The following is a 17,305-nucleotide window of genomic DNA, read 5'->3' on the forward strand; positions in this document are numbered from 1 at the left end:
TCAGGGGCTGCGCCAGACGTATGTGTTCTATTGAGTTTTTTGCTTTTATTATTTTTCCATCCTCAATTTTTTTTGTGATTAGAAGAAGAAAAAGTTATGTCCTTTGACTTGCATGTCAGCTCCAGGAGGCTGCATTATTATATTCTGCCGTCTTTACAGGTAAAACACCCGGCAGAAAGAGGGCACAGGGATGCCCAGCTAAGAGGTTGGGACTCAGACCTTGAGGTCTGCCTGCTTGAGGTCCCCCAGCCTCCCATCTCCCGAGAGCCCCAGTTCCAGCCCCGGACGCACCGTCCTGACGCCCGCTCCCTGGGGTCGCCGCCCCCAGCAGTGCGCGGGGCTGGTTGAGAGGATCCGGTCCCCCCCCCTACGCTGAGCAGGAGGTTCAGGCCCGAGAGGGGCGGTGCGTCCTGCAGTCCAGGCCAGGCCTCAGGCACCAGCCTTGGGCCGCAGGCTTTGCCCAAGCGGGGGCCTCCGCCTCGGCGTCCAGCCTGGTCCTGGTGACTGATAACCACTCACGGGGAGCTAGTTTGTGTGGGGTTCGCCTTGTCGGTGAGCTCACGTACACCCAGACGTCGCCGTGCTCGTTTCACACGTGCCGTCGTGGCGCACAGGCTCTCACCTTAGAGCTCGTTGCGTGGCTTTATTTGAGGGAAGGTGGATGCGATATTTTGCCACGTTTACCAACCCGAAGCGCGCCTTCTCACTTTTTCGGGGAGAGGGGCCCGTGGCAGAGAGCACCCCGAGAAGCAGGGGTTAGAGGTCAGTCTCTGAGGTCAAACTGGAACTCGAAGTGAGTCCAGGGGGCAGGGTCTGCCGCAAGACCAGGAAGAACATTCTGGCACTGGCGAGGGGCTCAAAACTGGACCCATCTGCCTTGTGGCAGATGATTCAACTGCGTCTTCACACGGACCGCCCCCAGCCTGGAGCAGACTTCCTGCGTGGAGGGGAGCGAGCCCGAAGCCCTCTGAAACTGGCTCTAGCACAGTGCAGCTTTAGTGTCATAAGTGTCTTCTCGTATTTTCTTTTTTTTCTTTTTTTTTTTTTTGCCACTTCTTGGGCCGCTCCTGCGGCATATGGAGGTTCCCAGGCTAGGGGTTGAATCGGAGCTCCAACTGCCAGCCTACACCACAGCCACAGCAACGCGGGATCTGAGCCACGTCTGCGACCCACACCACAGCTCACAGCAACGCCAGATCGTTAACCCACTGTGCAAGGCCAGGGAGCGAACCCACAACCTCATGGTTCCTAGTTGGATCCGTTAACCACTGTGCCACAACGGGAACGCCGTCTTCTCGTGTTTTCTTTCTTTCTTTTTTGACTTTGTACCAAGTGGCTCTGCCAGGAGTCCAGCTCCCACCCGGCCCCCACATCCCGGAGGGCAGACGGTCCCTGCATCCCTGGACACGGGAAGCTTGGGAAGTTGGGGTGTGGGGGAGCTTTTCGCATCACAGGCCCACGTCGGTCACAACCGTGGGGATGGGGCTGTGGCTCTGGGGGGCTGGACACGTCCGCCCTGCAGCGTCACAGACCCGCAGCCTGACCGGTCCAGCCTTGCCCCTCCGCCGAGCATGCGGGTCCCCCCTTGACCTCCCTGGGCTCTGTGTCGCTGCCAGCATCCCGCCCTGCCCACCAGGCTGCAGCCGCCTCCCACTTCCTCCGCCTGATCGCCCGCCCCCGCGGTTTGCTCCCTCACCAGCTGCCAGGCTTCCTCCCTGGACTCCTGCTACCCCTCAGACACACAGTCTCGGGTGGCCTTGCACGGTGCCGTCTAGGGTGCCATTGCCAGCCTGGAGCAGGCCCCCCCGCCCCAGGGAGCCGCCCTGACCAGCCTGCGTGGGCTAGGGTGGTGGCCCAGGCTTCACTTCCTAACGGCATCGCGGACAGATCCTGTCATTTTCATTGTTTATCTGTGTCTCTGGTTTTGGCTGCTCCCTCCACCCACGCTCCAGACAGGGACCTCCACACAGTGGCTTCAGGGTCGTCCTAGGCGCCCAGCACAGCCATGGCACCGCAAGTGTTTGCTGAGAGAATGTGGATTTGCAGACAGCAGCCAGGGCCTGGGGTCTGACCTGCATGGGGACAGTGGCTTTCAGAGTTTTCCCTCTTCTCAAAACCCTCTCAAAGGACAAGCCAGCAAGCTGGGTGGAATCCCATTCTTCACCTCCGACAGCAGAGGTACCTGCTTGAGTCACAGGGTGGGGCCGGGCCCGTGGGCGCTCCTTCTGCCTCCCGGGCCCCAGGCCCCTGAGCCACCAGCTCACGCGGGCACTCGGGCGCAGTTCTTTTGTCTTCCTCCGGAAGCTGCCGTTTATTACTTCTGATTAACAAAGACAAATATTTTTGAAGTCGATTGTAAACTCCATGGCATAAACTAATCAGCAGTCATTTCTAATATTTTTGATTATTGTTTTAACAGAAAGTGGGACCTTTTGAAATCAGAAATAATATCTGAGATAGAAGACATGCATTCTTTTTTAAAAATTATAGTTGATTACTATAGATGTAATAAATTCATTGAGTAATAAAAAAATAAAAATAAAAATAAAAAATAAAAGTAAATAAAAGCTATAGCTGATTAACAATGTGCCAATTTCTGCCGTACAGCAGAGTGACTCAGTCGTACGTGTATATCCATTTTTTAAACGCTCTTGTTTTCTGGCCTGGTCTGTCCCAGGAGGTTGGGTATCGTTCCCTGTGCTGTACCGCAGGCCTCACTGTCTGTCCACTCCAAGTAGCATAGTTTGCATCTATTAACCTAAAAAAGGACACACCTTCTTTAATTCTAGTCTGTCTTCCCCATGGAGACAGCCTTTGACTTTCACCTCCTCTTCCCTGCTCTGCTCCGTTAGCACTTTCCAGGGGACTACAGCTGACATCAAGTGACAGGGTGGCAGGAGGGCCCGCAGGTTAGACGTGACAGGGACGGCGAGGGGTGGAGCTCCTTGTGAGCGGGCAGCTGAGGAGCCCTAACCCCCGAGGCCTGGGGGTCAGCCAGCCCCAGCCCCTGGGCGCCCCTGAGCTCAGAAATGGGGACCGGCCTGCTGGAGGCTCTCCCCCTGCTGCTTAGTTCCCTGGTAACTGGTAGCAGAGAGGTTGTGCCAGCAGGTTAGGATTGCTGGCAATGCAGCTAGAAGGTCATGGCCCTTTAAGTCCCTGGCTGGAGTTAGAGACAATGTCAGCGTCCTACGGCTTGCTCGGTACCCACCCGTGTGTGTTATACCGACTCACTCTGTGATCGGTAACCCCTTCCTGCACATGGCTGTCTTATTTTTTCTTTTTTCCTTAAAGGTTCTTTCATTTCAGTTTTCCAGCTTTCCCGAGGTTCAGTGGTGTGCGTCTAAGGCACAGGATGTGATGTTTGCTATCGACGTGCCCTGTGGAGTGATCCCACCGTCACGCCCGTTACCACGTCTGTCACCTCGCAGAGGGGCCTGCTGTGGGTGCTGGGAACCCAAGGGACCTCCCCCGCCTCCCCCGGCTTAGCCAGTGTCAAGGGCATGTTCTTGTTAATCAGCCGAGCTGTACCTGGGGCCTCCTGAGATGTGCTTGCCCATCTGACGACGGAGACTTTCGCCCTTGACAGCAGCCCCCCGTGTCCCTCCCTCGGCCCCGGGCAGCACCATCTTACTCTGTGCGTCTGCAGTTTTGATCATTTTAGGTTCTGCGTAGACGTGCGATCCCGCGGCACTCGTCTTGCTGGGTCCGGCTTGTTTCCTTTAGTGCGACGTCCCCCGGGTTCCTCCCGGGGTCGCGAAGGCAGGAGTTCCTTCTCTTTTAAGACTGAATACCATGTCCCCGGATGTGTGTGGACTCTCTGCTCCATCTTTCCCTCTTCCGTGCGTCCAGCGACAGACACCCGCGCTGTGTCCACAACCTGCCTGTTGTGAATAGCGACGCAGGGACCGCGGCAATGCAGGCGTCTTTTAAGATGCAGATTTTCTGTCCTGCGGGTAAACCCCCAGGCAAGGGATTGCTGGATCCTGTGGTATTTCTATTTTCAACGTTTCCAGGAACAGCCCCCCTGTCCTCCCCGGGGGCTGTACCATTCACCCCCCTGCCCCGCAGGGTGGGAGGGCCCCCTTTCTCCACATCCTTGCCGGCGCGTAGCTCTTGTCTCTGACAGCGGACGAGCTGTCGGCCGTCGGGTGTGGGGTGAGCCCCACTGTGGCTCTGGCATGCGTTTCCCATGAGCGTCTTTCCTTGTACCTGTCGGCCGCTTCTGCGTCTTCTGTAGAAAGGTAGTCATTCAATTCCAGTCTTTTGCCCATTTTCCAGCCTGTTATTTGGGTTTTCGTCATTGAATTGTAAGACTTCCTCGTAGGAGCTCCCATTGTGGTGCAGCGGAAACGAATCCGACTGGGAACCATGAGGTTGCTGGTTCGATCCCTGGCCTCGCTCCCTGGGTTAAGGATCCGGCGTTGCCATGAGCTGTGGTGTAGGTTGCAGATGCAGCTCGGATCCCACGTTGCTGCGGCTGTGGTGTATGCCCACAGCTGCAGTGCTGATTCAACCCCTAGCCTGGGAACCTCCATGTGCTACGGGTGCAGCCCTTAAAAGCAAAAAAAAAAAAAAACAAAAAACAACAAAAAAAGTTTCTGGTATATTTTGGATCAGATAGGTTTGCAGATCCTCAGAAGAAACCCTGACCTCGTGGCCACCACGAAGCAGCTCAGACCCTCGGCTTCATCTTCGCTCACCAGGGAGGTTTCTGGAGCCCCCAGGGTTCCCTTCTGCTTCTTTGAGGAAGTCATTCGGTTATACCCAAAGGTCGTTTGCTTGTAAAAGTTTATTTTCTCTGTCATTAATTTGATTTTTCAGAATATCTTGCCTCTTTTTTACTTTTTACTCATTTTCCAATAGTATTGATTTTGTCCTCAATTTGTTTCTTCCTCTCTGCATTCTCTCCTTTCTCTCACAGAGCATGAAGAATTTCTTAAGTTCTTTAGGCTGTATTTTCTTCCAGACCAGACGTTGTAGTTGCCTTTTGCATGTTATATACCTTCTTTCATCCATCTCTCCACTTACCCACCCGTGGATCCACCTGTCTCCTGTCCACCCACCATCCATCCATCCACCCACCCACCCACCTACTCATCCACCCACCCACCCACCTACTCATCCACCCACCCACCTACTCATCCATCCACCCACCCACCTACTCATCCACCCACCATCCGTCATCCATCCATCATCCATCCACCCACCCACCTAGTCATCCATCCATCCACCCATTCTTCATCCACCCACCATCCACCCACCCACCTACCCACCCACCCATCCACCCACCACCCATCCGCCATCCGTCCATTTACCCATCTGTCGATTCATCCTCCTGTCTGCGATGCCAGCAGTCCCCAGGCCCTTGTCACTGTGCTTTCTGGCACTGAGGTTCTTGAGCCTGGAGAGGCCTTCGTGCTGAGCCCTTGTCCTTCCTGCTTGAGCCGACACCCGTAGTGCCACCTGGGCTCTACCCGGGGTTTAACCTTGACTTTCCCTGGCCTCCTGTCACCTGCTGAGGGTTTTGTTGATGTGCTTTCCTCCCCAGGTCAACTGCTGGTGGGTCAGAGAGAACCTGTCAAAACCTCATTATTTTTATCTTTTCTTGGCTTCCCCCCCTTTCTTTTTTCTCATTTGAAGCTTATGACATCAGACTGAGCCGTCTTTTTCACTTGCTTTTGCTAAGTTCGTGGCTGATTTTTCATCGCCCCGCTCCACCCCGCCGTGCAGAGGATGTGGGGAAGGGAAGGTCCGTCTCCTCCTCTCTCGCCCGCACTTACCTGGGGAGCTGCCCTGCGCAGGTTTGTTTTGTTTGAAACAGAACCTGCGGGAGGAGAGGCGAGAGGACCGCTTCTCCACAGAGGAGGTTCCCGGCCTCCCTGCCACCTGCTCCTCCAGGGGGTGGCCAGTGTTCTCCTGTCCGCCGATCCCTCTCCAGGGTGCAGTTGGCACACACCTGGCCAGGGCCGAGCCCAGCCCGGTGGGCGTGGCTGCTGGCCATGACTCTGCAGGTTCTGCCACCCCCATAGCCCTGCTGGGGAACCGTGCTGGGCACTGTCTGGGTCCGATCCAGATCCAGCAGGGGGCCCCGTACCCCACCTCCAGGCTCGGCGTTCCTCCCGCCTCCCGCCTAGGTCCGCTCCTGCCCCTCCCAGCTCTGCTTCCCATGTGCTTTGCGTTCACAGTAAACTCTGGTTTCCAGAAGTGACTTTACTCTTTCAGGTCTTCGGGGTTGAGAGCGTCTCTCTTTGAACACCGCCCCGCATCCGAGAATAAGTGCAGCACACGGAAAACTCCTGCTGCCTTTGCTCATTCGCTGGAAGTGGCTCCAGGCCCGTCCGGGCTCCTCGGCTGGCTCCCCGCCCCAACCACACACGTCGGCAGGGCCTGGCCACGGAGGGGTGCCCGCTGCACACCGTTCCCTCCCGTCGGCGCCTTCAGCTTTGCCCCGGGCCGATGGCCTCTTCTCCCCCCGCCGAGGGCAGCGGTCAGACTGCTTCCCGCTCACAGCCTGGCCCAGGCGAGGCTTACACGCCTGTTAACCGAGGGAGTTAAATTCACCTGTCTTTACACACAAGGTGCTGTCATCTTCAGGATTTCTATAAAATTATGAAAGCAGGATGTGAAGGTTTCATAGTAGGGCCCTGGGGCTTGTACAGAAATTTGGTGAATTCGTATTTGCCTCGTCAGAAAAAGAGTGCAGCCTAATTGCACGTTTTCAGAAATGTTTGCTAAATAGTAGAGCTGGGATGTTAGTTTCTAATTTGCCGTGTTAGAGGCTCGTCTTAACCAGAAGTCTTTATTTGGTGTGATGCAGCATGTCCCGTATGGTCTGCTTGGAACTTAAAACTTATGCCCAGAGCAGCGCAGTGTATTTACAGGGCACAGAGTACTAAGTATTCGTAAACACCAGTCAGACTTGGATTTTAGCTTTTGGAAGCATGGAGACTTGATTTCTGCCAAGATTCCTTCCAGTGTACTTATCTCTTTCCAGTTCTACAAGATATTTGGAGAGAGTTTCTATTAGTAATTATTTATATTGTGAATTTTTGTTCAAGCAAACAGAATTTCAAAAGTAGCAAAGCTAGGAGTTCCCTGGCGAAAGTGATAAAACCAGTGACCGCATACCTTTTCCCCAGAAGTGCCACCTGCTCACACGTGGCCACACCTGCCTGAGCCCTTTTTCCCAAAGCCTCGCCGTCGCCCTGGAGGCCCCTTTTGTGACTGTTCCGCCTCATCCCCAAGAGGCCCTACCTGGAAGCAGGTGTGTGTCCTTCCCCGGGGATTGGAAGCCTCTCCTGGGAAACTGCGGGAAAATCTGCATTTAGTGAGCGGGCAGCCCCCGGGGCCACTCCCGCCAAGCCCGCGTTGCGCCTCTTACGCACGTGTGTTCACTCGCGTGTTTCTCTTCTATGACGACGTTACTGAAATAATTAGTTTTAAATGTTTGAAGCTTTTTACCCAAGGACTTTCAAAATGGTCTGGAATTTTTATTAGCTTCCCTCTCGGGAGAACGTGTGTGAAGTTGCTGCGGGAGAGTGTTGCACGGGTGGGGTGGAGAGGGGCAGGTGTAGAGGCCGACCGTGAGTTGGGAGGCTCAGTGGCTTTTCTCAAGGGCTCGACCGGAGCCGCTTTCGTGCAGATTAGGAAAATGGTAAGAGAGAAAGCACAGGCCTCTGGGCAGAGCTTCTTAGCTTTTAGGATTTCTCTTTCTCTGGCGTTCCCGTCGCAGCACAGAGGCGGCGAATCTCACTGGCATCCATGAGGACGTAGGTTCGATCCCTGGCCTCGCTCAGTGAGTTAAAGATCCGGCATTGCCATGAGCTGCGGTGTAGGTCACAGACGCGGCTCGGATCTGGCGTTGCCGTGAGCTGTGGTGGAGGCCAGTGGCTACAGCTCCAATTAGACCCCTAGCCTGGGAACCTTCATATGCCGCAAGTGCAGCCCTAAAAAGACAAAAAAAAAAAAAAAAAGGATTTCTTTCTCACTGGCTTTCAGCAGCTTAGTTATGAGGCGTCTTGGGCTGGTTGTGCTGATCTTGCTGTGTGTTTGCCGCCGAGGTGCTTTGAGGGTCAGAGGTTGCTCGCCCTTCTGCTCTGGGGACCTGAATCGCAGAGACGGCTTGAGCTCTTCCTCCAGGCCGGGTTTCTTAGCTTCTTTGGCTCAGTCTTTAGGTTCACCGATCTCTTCTTCTCCAGTGTTTAATATGCTGTTAATTCCACCCTGCGACCGCTTCCTCTCAGAGATTTCTTTTTCATCTCCAGCAGTCCCTTTTGGGTCTTTACCGCCCTTCACTTCTCTCCCGGTGTGCTCAGCTTCCTTTAAAGTCTTGAGCTTGTTACAGCATCTCTAAGTGTCTTCAGGTCTCTGTCTGCTGACTCATCCTTGCTGTCACTGCCAGCTCCATTCCACTGACTGCTTTTTCTCCTGTCACGGGTCACATTTCTCTGCATCTTCACATCTAGGGATGTTTGACTGTGCTGGATGTCCTTGGCTTTCTTTGAAGAGCAGAGGGGGTTGTTTTACTTGGCAGTCAAGCCACTTGTGGATTGGCTTGATCCCCTTGAGGCTGGTTTTCAGGCTTTTTTAGGGCAGATCCAGAGTGGCTCTCACAGTCAGCTAGTTTAGCCCCACTGCTGAAGACTGACACTTGGTGGCAGGGGTCGGGGGGCAGCCTCCCTTGAAGGCTGGTGTTCAGCAGGAACTGGGAGGCTGGGGGGACTCAGCATTCTCCCAGCCCTGTGCGGCTCTGGGGGTGTTCCGCCTGCACCTCTCGGCTGTGCCTGACCTCCTGGGGTCTCACCCTGTGTGCATAGCCTGGGATGCAGCAGCAGCAGAGCCCTGGGCTTCTGGGGCTCTTTTTCCACCGGCCTTTCCTCCTGGGCCTGCAGCTTCCGACCAACGTGGCCTAATTCTCGTCTCTATCTCTGGGACTCGGCGAGAAGGCTGTGACTGACCTGGCTCCCCTTTCCTGTGCCACGGTCTGTCAAATGCCTCCTGGCAGGCGGCTGGGCGACCTCAGGGCTCATCTCATTGATTTCCTTTGCACCAGGAACTGAATCCAGTTTTGCCTCATTTTCTAGTACTAGATCATGAGCAGGAGGAGAAGTCCTGTCCCAGTTACACCATCGTGGCCAGACACAGAACTCTTGTGATTGAATTTTTTCACTATAATTGTAGGATGTGGTCTGTAAAATTCAGAACAAACCTTGGGTCAGGGCACCTCCTTGCATGAGGACCTTCAGTGGTTGTCCATTGACTGTGGGATGGAAACGGCCTCACTCAGGCTTTTTTCCGCAGCCCTGCCCCTGATGTGTCCACCTCGCGGCCCAGTATGGAGCCCACAGAAGCAGGTGGTGATGGACGCGCACCCAGCTCTGGGGTCCATGGGCTCTGACTGCCCCACACCCTTCCAGTGTTCTGGGGACTTTAGTGCTGGCTGTGAAAGTCACAGCATCAGAATGCACTGGGGGAGTGGACAATGAGGGGCTGTCCTGCCCCTGCCGGGAGCTGACCCTCGGAGTTGTCCTGGCTAAGCTCAGCCTCCTGTTTGGGGGAACGTGCGTCTTGCCAGCACTCAGTTCACTCCAGACGCCAGTCCCGGGGACCCCACGGGTGGCAGGGATGTGGGGGAGCTTGTCCAGCAGCATGTAGGGAAAGGCCAGCAGCTCAGTTCCTGCTGGTGAATCTCCTCGAGGCGGGGGTGCTCAGGTGGAGGTGGCAGCAGCCTGCGGGGCTGTGGTCAGGTGCCCTGGGGCCCCTCACACGCTGTCATTCCCGCTGTCCCCACGCGGCCCCCGAGGCCTGGCGCTACTCACTGTGGTTTGCTCCAGAAGGTGGCTGGGGGTGTAGTGCCTGCTGGCCCAGGGACACGGGTCACTGAGTGGCTCCAGCCCAGGCGTGGCCGCGCTTCCAGGTTCCTGCCATCAGAGCCCCTCCGGGCCACCTCTCCTGTCCAATCCCGACCTGCTGGAACGCGTCCAAGGGCTTCTTTACGAGCAGTCCCATCAGACGATGCGGACACAGTCGAGCTCGGTTCACTGACACCAGCGGGGTGTGACCGCTGAGCTGAGCGTGGACAAGTGGCTGGAAGGCCGGGAGGGCAGGCTGGGTTGGGGCCGGCTCCCTTCCCGTGTCCTGCTGGTGTCAGGGCACGGAGGAGGGGACACCAGAGCCCTTGGCCCATCTGCCGGCGCTGCTCCCGGCTTGGTCCTCTGTTCTCAGGCGGTGCTGCTCAGGCGTGTCGCCGCCGTCACCCTTGGACAGACGCGTGTGCGCGCGGCGCCTGATGGGGAGTTCGGACACCCGCACTCGTGCTGGGCCCCTGACGCCGCCTCACCAGTCTGTGTGCGACGAAGACGACAGATCTACAAAGGGCAGCGGCTGACGACCGTCCGCGGGAGACAATTCCGCAAAACCGCGTTTTACCTTGAAGGATGCTGCCTCAGAAAGGCCGCTCTTGTCTTCCGCCCGCATTTCGAGGTGTGATTTTATTAAACACTTCGGATGCAGCTGATAAATTAGTCTTCAAGTCCGAGCTCAGTTTATTGGAGGATAACTGAGGCCACCGTGTGTGACCTCAGGGACTTCCCCGAGGTCAGCGTCCGTGCCACCGGCCCCGGGCACCCCCTCCCCTCTGCCACCAGCCTGACCACCGCCACCGCTGGTGCGCTTTGCCCGGGCCTGACTTAACGGGAGGAGTCCGCGCAGCGTGTACCCTTCCGTGTGTCGTCAGGCGTCGAGTCCTGAGTGTTCTCCTGCCGCAGCTGTGCTGCTCTGTCGTTAGGTGCTTGCCTGCTCTGCGGCCCGTGCCGTTTGCTGTCCCAGTGGTGCTGCGGTCGCATGGACACAGCACGCGCTTCTGCTGTGATGGGCTGGCCGTGGCGTCTGCGTGCGCCGGGCTGTAGCACGTCTGGCCAGGTCTGCAAACAGCTTTCCAGCGCGGGCGTCGGCCAGCGGGGCAAGGGGGCTCTGGGCGTCCTCTGCCACTGGCATCTTCCGTCGCCTGTTTCACGTTGACCATTGAGCAGGGGTTGGGCACTGGAGTCTGGCTCAGTCTGCAGGTCTGTGATGACGGAGGGCTGGAGCGCCTTTCCTCTGTGTTTGGCCACTCAGATGTCCGCTTCCGTGAAGTGCAACATGCAAGATGCAAGACCTCGGCCCCTTTCCTCATGGATCGTCTACCTTTCCTTGTCGGTCTGCAGGAGACTTTAAAGTTATTTCCCGGAAGGAGTTCTCACTGTGGCTCAGTGGGTTAGGAACCTGACCAGTAACCGAGAGGAAGTGGGTTCGATCCCTGGCCTCGCTCAGTGGGTTAAGGACCTGGTGTTGCTGTGAGCTGTGGTGAAGTTTGCAGATGTGGCTCATATCTCGCGTTGCAGGGGCTGTGGTGTAGGCTGGCAGCTATGGCTCCAGTTCAACCCCTAGCCTGGCAATTTCCATATGCTGCAGGTGTGGCCCTAAAAAAGAAAGACAGAAAAGAAAGTTATTTCCTGGAAGTGGTTTTTGCATTGGATTTCTGTGATCAGAGGAGCTTTCTGCTGATTACCTACCTGTTCAGCCCCTTCGTGGTGTCTTTTGACGACCAGCCGTTTTTAATGTTCGCATCGTCCGGTTCATCGTTTTCCCCTTTCTGCCGGTGCTTTTGCAGCAGGTGTTGTCCTTCCAGGATCCTGAAGGTCAAACCATCCTTGTTCCGTCTTTGGCGCTGAGGCCTCTGATGACCTGAACTGAGGTTTTGTTTATGATGTGAGTTCACATTCACTTTTCCTGTGAGCCCCGTTTGTAGAGAAGGCCGTCCCTTCCCCACTGAGGGAGCAGCACCTTTATCAGGTAATCGTATATTCGCGGGTCTGCTTCTGGCCTCTGTCTTCTGTCCCATTGGTCTCTCTGTCCCTGGATCAGCTCCAGGGTCGTAATCACGTGGCTCCGAAGTGCCCGTCGAGCTCCGTGTGTGGTCCTCGGGCAGCTTTGCTTATTCCGGGCCCTTTGCACTTGCTTAGGCGTTCAGGGCTGATTTAGCCATCGCTGGCGGCAGGAACTCCCACTGGACCAAGGAAGACTGAGATGGAGGAGATGCGAGGCAGAGCATGGACTCTGGCTTAAATCTTGACTCTGCTGCCAGCTGGCCGCCACGGCCCTCCGTCCGGACCCGTCGTCGTAAGGACTTCCCGTGGGGACAAAATGGTCTAACACAGGAGATGCTCTCAGATCAGGACCTGGCGCATAATAAAGAGCTACTTAGACGGCAGCCCCTGTTGTCACTACTCCTGCTGGTTTAATTGCATTTCCAGCGTAAGCGGAGACTGGAGGGGGTCAAATGGCCTAGAAGGACCAGGTAGAGGGACGCGCCTAGGACGGGTCCTGAAGGACATCACAAGGTCAATGGTAGAGAAAGAGCATCAAGGGGAAAAACTCTCCAGGTAGATTTCAAATTCAAGTTTAAAACCGAAGGACACAGGAAGATTGAACAAATTCAATGAGATGAGTTATTTTCTCAGGTAGATCCTATGAAAAACGAAAACTAGTATGGTAATGTGAACATCAGGCAAAACAGTTCACAGTGAAACAACAATTGAAAAAAAAAAAAGAACAAAGCAGGCAGCGTGCACCAAAAATAGAGCCTTGCATTTGTAAAGCGAAATTAGATGAACTGCGGTAGAAGTGGACAGGTGCTGTTGGGGGAGACTTTAACTTAGCTTTGCAGAAACTGAGAGATCAAGCTGATAAGAAAGAGAGTAAGATTACAGAGTATTTGAATTATAAAGCAGACAACTTAAATCTGACATCCTCAAATCATGTCTCTGTCTGTCTATCCATCTATCTATCTATCAATCAATCTAGCTACATTTTTGCGCCCACTAGAGAAAATGGGATATTTTCCCCCAAAGGAACAGGGAGTAGTCACCAAAGTTGACAATATCACACTCCAGAAATGCGGTTGCTACAAATTAGAAATACGTTTCTATCTCACAGACCACACCTACTTTCAGCAGAAGTCAGTCACGGAAAGACAAAACTAATCTGTACGTTTGAACGTTTAAAACTGTGTTTCTAAGTAGTCCATAGGTCAAGGAGAAAACTAAGACCGAAATTATAGTATCGCTGAGAACTGTGTAGCAATGACAGTGCTACATATTGACATCGGTGGGACAGTCCAAGCAGTTTTCGAGAAGAATTTGTCATATTAAGTATATATTATAAAAAAGAAAAGTTGGGAAGTTTGGGAAATAAACTTTCAGCATAAGGTAGGGAAAACAGAGCAAAAGAAACACAAATTAAGGTTAAGGGTAAAGCAGAAATTAACAAAATGGAAAACAAACCAGTGCGTAACTGATTAATAAAACTCCAGTACGTAGGGTCAGGAGAAAGAGGGGGAAAGGCCTCGAGAAGGCGGAAGACAGATAACATAGCTAAGGGCGAAGTGAAGTTGTGAGATCACTCTGTGATAACCTTATCCTAGCACATCACCAGGGCAGGCGGACCACGTTTAGGGAAATGCAGTTAGCCAAAGAAGAGGAAACTTTGGTTCCAGATGAATCAACGTAAGCAAAAATAATTTGGAAGTTAAGATCTGCACCCTTAAAGGCAACCTGCCTGCGCCGGCTTGTAGGTGGGCATACGCTTCGGCTAGGACAAATAGCAAGGCAATAGCAAGTAACTCCAGGGCTTCCGTGGCCGCTCAGCGGTAACAAACCCGACCAGTGTCCAGGAGGATGCCGCTTTGATCCCTGGCCTTGCTCAGTGGCTTAAGGATCCGGCGTGGCTGTGAGCTGTTGTAGGTTGCAGTTGAGACTCAGATCCTGTGTAGCGGTGGCGTTGCTGTGGCTGTGGCCGGCAGCTGTCGCTCTGGTGGACCCCTAGCCTGGGAACCTCCCGATGCCATGGGCGCGGCCCTAAAAAGACAAACAAACAAAACCCCAAATAACTCCACAGTGTTAGCGGCTTTAAGAAAGCAGAACTTCCTTGTCGCTTATGTTAGATGCCTGCTGCAGCCTGGCCTTGTTGGTTCTACGTGGTTTCACTCCAGGAGCAGGTTGTCGGAGCAGTTCCTCCGTGGGACGCTGTGGGTCTTGTGGCAGAGAGGGGGACGCGGCCGAGCCGGCAGGTCCTCCCTCTAAGCAGCACGCTTTGCTCGCGAGCCTTTTGGCCAAGGCGCACCACAAAGCCAGGCCTGACGTCCGTGTTGAGGGTGGGGATAGCGCTCCCGCAAGGAGGGCAGCGGAAGTGGTAGACAGCGCCGCCTGCCACGCAGCATGTAGAGCACAGGAGCGACCCTGGTCATTTCGCAAAGCCAGCATAACTTTGGTACCGAAACAGGATTATTGGCCAATTTAACGTATGAGCAAAGGTGGAAACTTCCTAAATAGAATTTTAGCGAATTGAATCCAGCAGTTTTTTTGTTTGTTTTTTTTTTTAAACACTGCATCCTCAGAGTTCCCGTTGTGGCTCAGGGGTAATGAACCCAACGAGTATCCATGAGGACATGGATTCAATCCCTGGCCTTGCTCAGTGGTTTAAGTATCTGGCATTGCCGTGAGCTTTCGTGTAGGTCGCTGATGTGGCTTGGATCCTATGCTGTTGTGGTGAAGGCCCGCAGCTGCAGCTCCAATTTGACCCCTGGCCTGTAACTGCCATATGCCACAGGTACAGCCCTCAAAAGAAAAAAAAAGGCATCCTCATGAAGTGAGTTTTAGTCGAGGAATGCAAGGATAGTTTAACAGTCGAGAATTTTCCACCTACGTCACCATTCATTCACTCGACAGTTATTTGCTGAGAGTCTACTTCCTTCTAAAGACTGTTCTGGGCGCTGGAGATCCACTGGTGGACAAAACGAAGTCCCTGCCTTCCCGGGGCATACACTGCAGTGGAGCACATCGCATTCACCAGCAGGTCGTGTTGTATTCATGGATTAAAGAGTAAAACTACATGACCATTGGGGGTTCCTGCTGTAGCTCAGCATGTTGAGAACCTGACTAGTATCTGTGAGGATGTCAGCTCCATCCCCGGCCTTGCTCAGTGGGCTAAGGATCAGGCATTGCTGCGAGGTGCGGTGCAGGCTGCAGATGCGGCTCAGGTCCAGCTTGGCTGTGGCTGTGGCTTAGACTGGCAGCGGCAGCTCTGCTTCGACCAGCAGCCCGGGAACTTCTGTGTGCCGCAGGTGCAGCCCTAAGAAGAAAACAGACCAACGAAAAACAAGAACCAAAAAAACATGATGTTCACAGTGGAGGCCAAAGGCGCAACGGATGAAATCAAGTCCCCACTTTTTGGTTGAAGTATAGTTGATGCGCAGTATTTATTCACATGTTACAAGGGCACAATACGGTGGTTTGTAACTTTTAAAGGCTGTGCTCCATGTATAGTTATTAGAAAACATTATCTATATTCCTCATGTTATATAATATATCCTGAGCTTATTTTTTATTTTTATTTTTATTTATTTATTTTTTTAGGGCCGTACCTGTGGCATATGGAAGTTCCCAAGCGAGGGGTCCAAGTCGCCACAGCCATGGCAATGTGGGATCTGAGCTGCATCTGCAACCGACACCACAGCTCACAGCAATGCCGGATCCTTAGCCCTCTGAGTGAGGCCAAAGATCGAACCTGTGTCCTCATGGATACCGGTCAGGTTCATCACTGCTGAGCCACAGTGGGAACTCCCCCGTAGCTTATTTTATACACAACAGTTTGTCTCTCTTAAACGCCCCCCCCCCCCGCCACTGGTAACCACTTGTTTGTTCTACCAGTGAGGCTACATCTCCCTGTTCCATTTTGGAAAGTTGTATGTAATAGGCAAACATCAGCAATACCCCCCATTAGAACCAGGAATAAGACAAAGATGTTCCATATCTTAGCAACTATTTAACATTGTTTTGATGATTCTGGCCGACACTGCGAAGCAGGAAAAATAAATTTGAGGACTTGTAGGCGTTAGCATCACGGCGCCTCGGAAGCGAATCCGACTAGGAACCATGAGGTTTCGGGTTCGATCCCTGGCCTTGCTCAGTGGGTTAAGGATCCAGCGTTGCCGTGAGCTATGGTGTAGGTTGCAGATGCCACTCGGATCCCACATTGCTATGGCTATGGCGTAGGCCGGTGGCTGTAGCTCCGATTAGACCTCTAGCCTGGGAACCTCCATGTGCTGCAGGTGCGTCCCTAAAAAGCCAAAAAAAAAAAAAAAAGCCAGTAAAAAATAAATAAAAAAAGATTTGTAAAGGAAGAAACCAAAAGTCATCGTTTACAAGTGATACCATCACCTAATTAGACATCCTGCAGCATGGCCATCATGTGGCCAGTCATGGCTTTTAGAGCTGAAGGGGTTCATGGATCCAAACCAAACTAGGAAGGCGGGTGTCCTCTGGGGGGGAGATAAGACTAGAAGTTTAGGCCATGATCAGTAGGGACGTTAGATTTATGCTTAACGTTTTGCAGGAGAAACTGTTTCACGAGCTGTGCGCTCGCACTGCGAGGTGTATACAGTGGGAAGCTGTGTGCCCTTCAGCCTGTGCCGTCTCACTAGCTGGGGTTGGCATTCGTGACCTCTTTGTCCGCCGGGACTGCCCAATGCCTCCCGTGTGCCTGGTGCCGCCGGTCACAGTGCTCGCGTAGTCCCCGTGTGCCGTGACTCCTGTGGCTTTAGGGAAAGGCGAAGTGACTTGGTGAGGCGTGAGGTCTTCCCGGCGTCCTGCGATGTTGGTCCTCGCGTTTTGCTGCAGCATCGCAGACGGAGAGGACCTCGCCCAGCGAGGCGAGGGGCTGATGCAGTCAGGCGGTGTGACTCCAGAGCCCAGGCGGGGCACCAGCCCACCTGCGCCGGGGGGCGCCGGGCTGGGGTCAGAGGGGCCGCAAAGCAGACCTTCGGCGGATTCCCGTTGACAGAGGAGAGTCGGGGCGGCCGCCTCACTCGTCTCTTGCTCATCGTGGGGCCTCGTCCGGTTTGGGAAGCACACGCGGTGAGCAGAGTGGTCTCTGCTTGTTCCGTAGGAGAGCTGGGCTTGACAGCTCCCCAGGGCAGGCGGGGGAGAGAGGGCAAGCCGGCCAGGGGGCACCTCGGCCTTTGTTTATCTTTAGCGCGACTTTTCTTTGCACCATGTCAATTTTTTTCAGTCTGAAACCATATCAAACTGTCAAAAATCGCAGCTGTAGCACAAAGAACATTTTTACGCCGTTTGAGAGCGAGGCGCCGTGGGGATATCCTTCTCCTCCCTGAATACTTGACAGTGACCTTCTCACCAGTGCACCGCAGAAATACAGCCGTCAGAGCTGGGAAACTGACACTGACACAGGCGTTCCCGTCACGGCTCGG

The 17,305-nt window shown here is 54.1% G+C and overlaps 1 protein-coding gene across 4 annotated transcripts in view; it reads left to right on the top strand.

The window, feature by feature from the left end:
* Positions 1-17,305, top strand: part of RGS12 (regulator of G protein signaling 12) — a 113,086-nt gene that overhangs the window by 64,624 nt on the left and 31,157 nt on the right. The gene's annotated exons all lie outside the window — the stretch shown is intronic.

The sequence above is a fragment of the Phacochoerus africanus genome, chromosome 10, assembly GCF_016906955.1.
Source record: "Phacochoerus africanus isolate WHEZ1 chromosome 10, ROS_Pafr_v1, whole genome shotgun sequence".
Lineage (NCBI taxonomy): Eukaryota > Metazoa > Chordata > Mammalia > Artiodactyla > Suidae > Phacochoerus > Phacochoerus africanus.